The following is an 8,942-nucleotide window of genomic DNA, read 5'->3' as shown; positions in this document are numbered from 1 at the left end:
TTGGGGGCTTCCAGGAGCCACGCGCTATCGCCTGCATCTTGGGCGGAGCTCAGGCCCCAGCCTCGCAGCGTATCTTCAAACAGTTTGCTCGTGAAGTGAATGCAGTCCTCCCCAAGCTTGAGGCCACGCGCCCGCTCAGGTGGTCCCAGTGCGCCATCACCTTCAACTCGGCAGATCAGCTCAAGTGCGCAGCCACCGCTGGCGCCCTCCCGATGCTTTGTTCACCAGTCATCAGCAACGTGCAAATCACCAAGACCCTCATCGATGGCGGCGCAGGGCTCAATGTCCTGTCTATCGACACGTTCGACAACCTCCAAGTGTCGTATGATCAGCTTCAGCCTACCAAGCCTTTCCCAGGAGTGACTGACGGTTCCACCACACCGATAGGGCAAGTCCGCCTCCCTGTCACCTTCGGAGAATGCAAGAACTACCGCACCGAGCTCATCGACTTCGACATCGCGCACATCCGTCTGCCATACAACGCCATCCTCGGGTATCCAGCCCTAGCCAAGTTCATCATGGTGACCCACCACGACTAAAATGTCCTCAAGATGCCAGGAAGCGGCGGAATCATCACGGTCCCATGTGAAGAAAGAGACGCGGTTCGCTCCCTCGAGTGTGCCTTTCAAGCTGCAGCAATCGACAACCCCGACATCATGGGCGAGTGTCGGCGTTCTGGGAACGGGGGTCCCCCGACTTGGCTGCCTGCGGCCCACAGCGTGGCTAAGCAGCAAGCCGTACGGCCCATCTTCGGCAACAAGACACCCAAGACCCTCGCGAGGGTCCAAGCCTCGCGAGGAGGACGACGCAAGACCTCCTCTAGAGTGGCCTAGCCAGGCAGGCTCACGAGGAGCGGAGATATCAAGGCAAGGCAAACCTCACGAGGCTCTCGTGACGTGAGCCATGACGAACGGCACCAGGCGCGTGCCAGGCGGGCGCCAGTGCGCAGCGTCTCTATTTCCCCTTTGGTGCTAAGGAGGCCAGCGCAGGCGAAGAGTACCGAGGCATCAGGCAAATGTTGCCATATTGGTGCAACAAGACCCAGACCGGGAGGACAGCAAGGCGGAGGTCATCGTGGAGCCCAAGACAGCGTCACCCCAGAGCTTTTCGCAGGCGAAGACCGCTTTTGTCAGGATAGCTTGTAGTAGTTTTCCCCCTTCAAATTTGTCCGCCGTTGTTGGCTCCCTTCCCGCTCGACATTTGGGAAGAGGACCAGGGCCTCTATAAATAGGACTGGCCACCACAGTAGGAGGTAACTGATCCCGAACTAGTTCAGATCATCCTCAACTACACAAGCACAAGAACACCTCAACCTCAGGAGGCTGTTCTTCGCTTGTACTGTTCATCATCAGCCCAAGAGGCAATCCACCACCACCACACTGGAGTAGGGTATTACACCACAACGTTGGCCCGAACCAGTATAAACCCCGTGTCTTTATGTGTTGCGAGTTCGTCGAGTTCGTCCGCGAGATCTTAGCGACCTAGGGCGTAGATCGGTAGAAGGGAAAGACTTCGCGTGCACCCCAGTGTTTGAACCTTAAGGGTTTGCCGGAACCCCACAGCGAGGGCCCTGCAGAGGCCATCCCCAAGAAGAAGAAGCAGCTGCGCCGTACCGGGCCTCAGGAGGATGGCGTCGCAGCTGGAACCTCGCCAGGATCAGCTCCCGCTCCAGGGGGCCTCCCTCCATCGCATAGGAAGGCGCACCCAGCTCCCTCCTCGGGCAGGGCTCAAGGGCTCTCTTCTGGAGGGCCTCAGACCTTGCCAACATCACGAGGGAGGCGCTAGGGCACCACTTGGAGGCGTGCTTCATGGCACGTTTCCCTCAGGAGGACACAGGGCGAGGAGCGCCCACCGCTCAGGAGTTCAACACCAAGACCACTCAGGAACTGCAAGACGCAAGGGCCATGCATGGCGACCGCCGCTCACGAGGTGCAGCTCCCCATCCAGGTGAGGATGTCGGGCTGCGCGTCTGCATCGACGTCCCAGGGCTCAACAGGGCCGCTTCTTAGGAGCTTTTCTGGGCTTCGCGCGTGGGCCGTTGCGAGGGTCCACCACACAGCTACGTTCGCATGCCCTTCGGCCTGCCGAGCGTGTCGTCAGCCTATCAGTGCAACTTGCGGCGTATCCTGGCGGCTCAGGAGGCTAGGCACCACGCCGTCCTGACAGAGATGGAGGCGGTCCTCAGGGAACCACCTGAGCCCCCAGAGCCTCCCGAGGCTCAAGGCCCCGGTGGCTCGTGAGGAGCAGTCCCTTCGCCGCGACCTTCAGCTGCCCTGACATCTCTTCATCAACAGAACCAGGTGACATTTTCCAAGTTCATTCAGCTAGGAGCGCCCCTCGGGCTGCATCATTCCCAGGCCGCGTGGGTCCGTCCCTGTGGCATGTATCCCTTTTTCTTCATGTCTTTAGCTTACCTTGCTCGGGGCGCCCTTCGGGCCGCATCATCCCCAAGCCGCTTGGGCCTGACCCAGTGGCATGTATCTCCCTTGCATTTACTTAAGCCCTGCTGCTCTCCATGCTTAATCTACCTATGATTATAACCTGCTCAATCGCCACCCATCATGGGGACCGCGCGCCGACAGTCTTTCTTCAGGACCTCCGCGTGAGTAAGTTCAGCACGACGTCTGTGCTCGGGCCCGTCCCTGTAGCATCGATAAATCCAACGGCTGAGCTCTGTCTGGCGGGCCAGCCCTGTTTACGTCACCTCCTGGGGCCGTTGGTGCTTGGTTTTCTCACGCGATAACCTCAGGAGATTCGTTCAGCGCAGGTTGTCTGACCAACTCACAGGACCAGCACAGCGAACAAGAACCAAGACCAGGCGCAACCCGCCTTGAGGTAGGGCCTCGTGAGTCCCGCGCTGGGTCACGAGTGCCCAGATAGACCTCGTCTAGCCCTGCCGTGCAAGCCACGTGTCAGGGCGGGGCTGTACACGCCCTGGGGGCTCTCTGCAGAGGGAGCCCCCTCCCACGCACAAGTGGAAGCACCATGCTCCGCGCTGGCCGTCAACACTGCCGAGGAGTGGCTATGCGCGTGCACAAGCGGAAGCACTATGCTCCGCGCTGGTGATAAACAACTGAGGGCGCTTCACGGTCGTACCAACCTCAGGGAGCCCCAAAGCTCAGCGTCCGGCCTCACCGCAACGCCTCCCCTAGGGAGAGCCGCGCGAGGGGGCTGGGCACGGGGGCTACGCTCGGCTCACGCCCAAGCGTACGCCACCCAACCAGGTCTCCCGAACCTGGTCGTCGCACGCCCGTCCTGAGCCGAGCCTCGGCGAGGGCAAAGGTGTGGAGATTGTTTGCACGTCAAGGCGGACTCCTGAGCATCACAACTCAGAAGCCTAACTGGTCACGTAGCCCCTCACTCCTTGGTCCATCCTGGTCTCCGGTCGGCCCAACGTCGGTTGAGGTATGCGCGGGGCCGGGCTCTGCCGATGTAGAACATTAACCTATCCTCGCATACTCTCCCTATAAGCTGTTTGCGCGTCAAGGGGGACTTCTGAGCATCAGGACTCAGGAGCCTAACTTGTCACGTAGCCCCTCACTCCTTGATCCGTCCTGGTCTCCGGTTGGCCCAATGGCGGTGGAGGTATGCGCGGGGCCAGGCTCTGCCGACGCAGAACACAAAGCAGATAGGAAGAAAATCGCAAAATCTCGAAGCAAATATTACAAGACATATTGTTCTCACAATATCAAACGTAAGTTTAACGCCTCCACGAGGCCTGATGCATGCTGCAGGAACGAAACAGGAAGGAAGCCGCAGGTCATTCCTGGACACCGCCATCGCCCACAGAAGGTGCTCCTCCCTTGGTAGCATCGCCTTCACCTGCACCGCCAGCCGCAGGATCGGTGGCATCACCGATCGAGGGTGCGAGGACGAAGCCGCGGAAATTCTTCAGTAGGGCCTCCACCTGACCTTTCATGGCTGCGGTGGCAGCCACGCAGTGCTCATCAGCTACAGGCTCCAGCAGCTCGTCAAGACGAGCATTGGGGTCGCGAAGGTACAGATGATTGAAGACACGCGTCAGCGCAGCTGAAGAAAGGACGCGAGCCTCTGCCTCAGCCATGGGACCGATGCCCTCCATGACTTCCTCAAGCGCCTTCACCAAGTGGGGAAGCAGCTGAGCAGGGCCATCCTCGTCGGTGGTCAGCGGCTTCTCCAAGCCCTTCTCGTACAGTGACTTCAGCACCACGCTGGACCTCTTCTCAAGGAGCGAGAAGGCCACGTGGTCTTCGGCCAGGACCTTCGCCTTGGCGTCGAGATCAGCCTCCCTCGCCTTCGCCTTCTGCTCCAGCGCCTCCAGCCGGCTGCGCTCCGCGGCCTGCGCCTTCGCCAGCTCCACCAGCTCGGCATCGCGGCTCCTGATGGCATCCTCCCGAGCCTTCATCTCCTCCTCCTTCGCCTGGCGGCCACGGGTTTCTTCGGCGTGTTGGTCATGCAGACTCTTCAACTCGTCCTCCAGCACCCGGCAGCGGTCGCGAGTGGCCTTGGCGTCCTTCAGCGCCACCTCACGATCGGCCGCAGCTTTTGCGGTGGCCCGCTTCTCCTCCTCGGAGGCCGTCGCGGCCTGGTTCAGCATCACTCGGACCGCCGCATCAGAATGAAGCCAGCCGGAGGCCAGCTCCAGGCACCCGGCCACCAGGCGCGGGTTCGCGCTCAGGAGATCTTCCCGCAGCTGGGCCATCTCTGACAGGGTGCGCTGCAAGATGACAGAGGAAGCGGAAGAACCTGGGGCCAGGAGCGCGGCAGGAGGAGGGGGGACGTCGTTACCTGGGCCTGTGAGATCAAGGGCTCCAGAGCCTTTGGGACCTCATCAGCCGAGCCGGGTGCCGGCACTTCCGGAGCCAGCGGGGCAACGGGGGCTGACTCCTCCCGATGATGTCTCTCTTGGCCTCGCGAGGGCGACCGAGCTAGGGAGGTGCGATTACTGCCACCTCCTTTCTCCGCAGAGGAGGGCACGGCCGCTGTGTCCTCCTTCCGTTTCTTCGCCGAAGGCACCGGCCTGATCAACCAAGGGTGAACGTCAGAAAATACCAAGTATAAGCATAAGCAAGACGAAGCTCGAAGCACCTACTGATTCACCGCGACATAGTCCACCTTCCGCTTGGGGAGCCTGAAACCTGAAAGCGTCGGAACCTGAGGAGTAGGCGCACGGGCTCCAGGAGCAGAAGACGTCGCAGCAAAAGGGCTGGAGGCAGCTCCAGGTGGTGTCAAGGCGGAGGCAGCATCTCGGGAGACCAGCGACGATCTACCCCGTGTCGGGATGAGAGGCAGCTCCCCCTCCCCCTGGCTGGCGTCGATCTCGGCGTCGTCTGGCAGGGCGCGGAGGATGTCGGCCTTGCTCAAGGGAGAGGTCTCCCCCATTTCCTCGGGGGTCGCCTCCGAGTCCACCTCCTCTTCCTCCCTCCCGCGGGACTCGTCAGAAGACAGCTCCACTGGCTTCGGCGCCACAGGGCCTCCATAGGGCGTGGGCGGCACCAGCCTGCGCGCATCGAAGGTCGGCCTAGAGGCCACGATTGGCTCCCAGTCCTTGCGATGGAACAAAGGAGTGAAGACGCTCAGCGGGTACTCCTGGTTATCCCCAACCAGGAGGCGAAGGACAGCAGTCAGCTCATCGTCAGGAAGGGCCTCCGGCCTCAGGCGAACCTTGTCTCCTACATCTCCAAGCCTCCACAAGGGGCGCGCGCGCCTGAAGTGGAGCAACGCGTAGCGTCAGGAATTCCCTCAGGAGCATGGCCCCCGTCACTTTGGCCGCCTTCGCGTTGCCCGGCTTTAGGTCGGTCATCATCTTCTCCAACACCGACGACGCCTGCTCGTCAGTGAGCTCCGAACGAGGCCACCCCTTGTTAGACTGGGGCGCCTCCGTCGGCAATGCCAAGTGCGGATGGACGCACTTGGCGTCCATCATGACCCATTTGGCCCGGATGTTGTCGACCCTCTTCTCGGTGTTTGAGATCGAGTTGGCCTTGCCGGATGCGATGAAATTGGCGCACCCGGAGACGTATCCCTCGCTGACGCGAAGAAAGAAGAAGTGGCGCAGAAGAGCCACGGACGGTATCAAGCCCAGATACGCCTCGCAATAGTAGGTGAAGATGGACAAGAGGAGGATAGAGTTGGGATGGAGATGCAACGCGTGCAGCCCGTAGTGGTCGAGGACCTCATAAAAGAAATTGGAGAAGGGAGGAACCAACCCGGCAGTGATGCTGCTCGTGAAGAAGGGGAAGAAGGTGCTTCCCTCAGGCTGTGGCACGTCGGAGGCAAGCCGGAGCTCCGTCTTCCCCCATTCATTGCTCTCCCCCACTGTTAGCAAGCACGTGGAGGCGAGGCTCTTCTCCGAGACGTTGGGTGCATCGAGAGCAGGCGCGTACCAAGTCGGCACCGAGGACGGCTTGATCTTGCCCGGCGCCATTGGTCGCAGATGCGGAGCAAGATTGGAGCAGATCTGGAGGCTTTGGCAGCGAGGAGCGAGAAAGGGGATGTGAGGCAAGGAGAAAGGGAACAGTGAAGGCAAGCGTTGTCCGCGCCAGCCTTTTGCCAAGTCGGGCAGTTGCCGAGGCAGCATGGGGAAGCGGAGACGCCCACGTCCAATCAACCGCCACGCGTCGACCAAGGCCGCAGGCTTTTTGGGCCCGCGGCGCTCTGCGCTTGACCTTTGGCTTCGCCTCGAAGCCAAGCCCGAGCGCGCCTTGGGCCCGGGGGCTACTGTCGACGTTCTGGGAACGGGGGTCCCCAGACTTGCCTGCCTACGGCCCACGGCATGGCTATGCTAGCGGGCCTGTACGGCCCATCTTCATCAACGAGACATTCAAGACCCTCGCGAGGGGCCAAGCCTCACGGGGCGGATGACGCAAGACCTCCTCGGGAGTGGCCTCACCAAGCTGCCTAGCGGGGAGCGAAGAAATCAAGGCAGGGCAAACCTCGCGAGGCTCTCGTGACGGGAGCCATGAAGATCAAGATCAGGTGGGCGTCAGTCGGGCGCCAGCGCGCGCAGTGTCCTATTTTCCTCTTTGGTGCTAAGGAGGCAAGCGCAGGCGCAGAGTACCGAGGCATCAAGCAAAGGTTTCTATATCAGTGCAACGAGACCAAGACCAGTAGGACAGAAGGACGGAGGTCACCATGGAGCCCAAGACGGCGTCACCACCAGACCCTTTCACAGGCGAAGACCGCTTTTGTCAGGATAAGCTGTACTAGTTGTCCCCTTTTAAATTGGCCGATGGTGGCTCCCTTCCCGCTCAATATTTAGGGAGAGGACCAGGGCCTATATAAGCAGAACTAGCCACCATAGTAGGGGGCATTTGATCATAACTGATAGAGAGGCATCTCACCCACACAAGTCCGTCAAGCACAAGAACACCTCAACCTCAGGAGGCTGTTCTTCCCCTTGTACTGTTCATCATCAGCCCAAGAGGCGATCCACCACCACCACACTGGAGTAGGGTATTACACCACAACGGTGGCCCGAACCAGTATAAATCTCGTGTCCTTTGTGTTGTGAGTTCGTCGAGTTCGTCCGCGAGATCTTAGCGAGCTAGGGCGTGGATCGGTAGGGAGGAAATCTTCGCACGCACCCCAGTGTTCGAACCTTGAGGGTTTTGCCAGAACCCGTGATCCGACAGAGAAAGCATCGCTCAAGCTTGGGGGAGGCTTAAGTCAATATTATATTCATGCCCCAATCATGAGCTCTCAAGAGAAATTATTATTCAAAAAATTTATGATCGGCTTTCTCTCAGTAATCGCTCCATGCTCGATACTTGTTGTACTGGTTCTTTAATGATGAAGACTATTGAATTTAGATGGGATTTATTAGAAAGAATTAAACGCAACTCTGACGATTGGGAACTCGACGAAGGTAAGGAGTTAGGTATAACACCTAAGTTTGATTGTGTTATATCTTTTATGGATACCGATGTTTTCCATGATTTTAGCACTAAATATGGACTTGACTCTGAGATAGTAGCTTCTTTCTGTGAATCATTTGCTACTCATGTTGATCTCCCTAGGGAGAAGTGGTTTAAATATCATCCTCCCATCGAAGTAAAAGTAGTTGAACCTATTAAAGTTGAAGAAAAGACTATCACTTATAATGTTGATCCTATTGTTCCTACCACTTATATTGAGAAACCGCCTTTCCCTGTTAGAATATAGGATCATGCTAAAGCTTCAACTGTGGTTAATAAAAGTAATATTAGAACACCCAAACCCTTTGAGAAAATTAAAGTTGAACCTAATATTGCTATGGTTAAAGATCTCTTGGTTGATAATATTGATGGTCATGTTATTTACTTCTGTGATGAAGCTGCTAGAATTGCTAGACCCGATACTAAAAATAAACATAGACCTGTTGTAGGCATGTCTGTTATTTCTGTTAAAATAGCAGATCATTGCTATCATGGTTTATGTGATATGGGTGCTAGTGCGAGTGCAATACCTCATTCTTTATATGAAGAAATTATGCATGATATTGCACCTGCTGAGTTAGAAGGTATTGACGTTACAATTAAGCTTGCCAATAGAGATACTATCTCACCGGTTGGGATTGTTAGAGATGCTGAAGTCTTGTGTGGGAAAGTTAAATATCCTACTGATTTTCTTGTTCTTGCTTCCCCACAAGATAACTTTTGTCCCATTATATATGGTAGACCCTTCTTGAATACTGTTAATGCAAAGATAGACTTCAAAAAGGGTATTGTTTCTGTTGGTTTAGGGGATATGTCTCATGATTTTAATTTTGCTAAATTTCGTAGACAACCCCATGATAAAGAATTGCCTAGTAAAGTTGAAATTATTGGTCTTGCTTCTATTGTCGTGCCTCCTAACGATCCTTTAGAACAATATTTGCTAGACCATGAAAATGATATGTTTATGAATGAAAGAAGGGAAATAGATGAAGTATTCTTTAAACAGGGACCTATTTTGAAACACAACTTGCCTGTTGAAATTCTAGG

The sequence above is a fragment of the Aegilops tauschii genome, chromosome 3 (genome assembly GCF_002575655.3).
Source record: "Aegilops tauschii subsp. strangulata cultivar AL8/78 chromosome 3, Aet v6.0, whole genome shotgun sequence".
NCBI lineage: Eukaryota > Viridiplantae > Streptophyta > Magnoliopsida > Poales > Poaceae > Aegilops > Aegilops tauschii.
Note: the sequence above shows the minus strand (reverse complement) of the source record.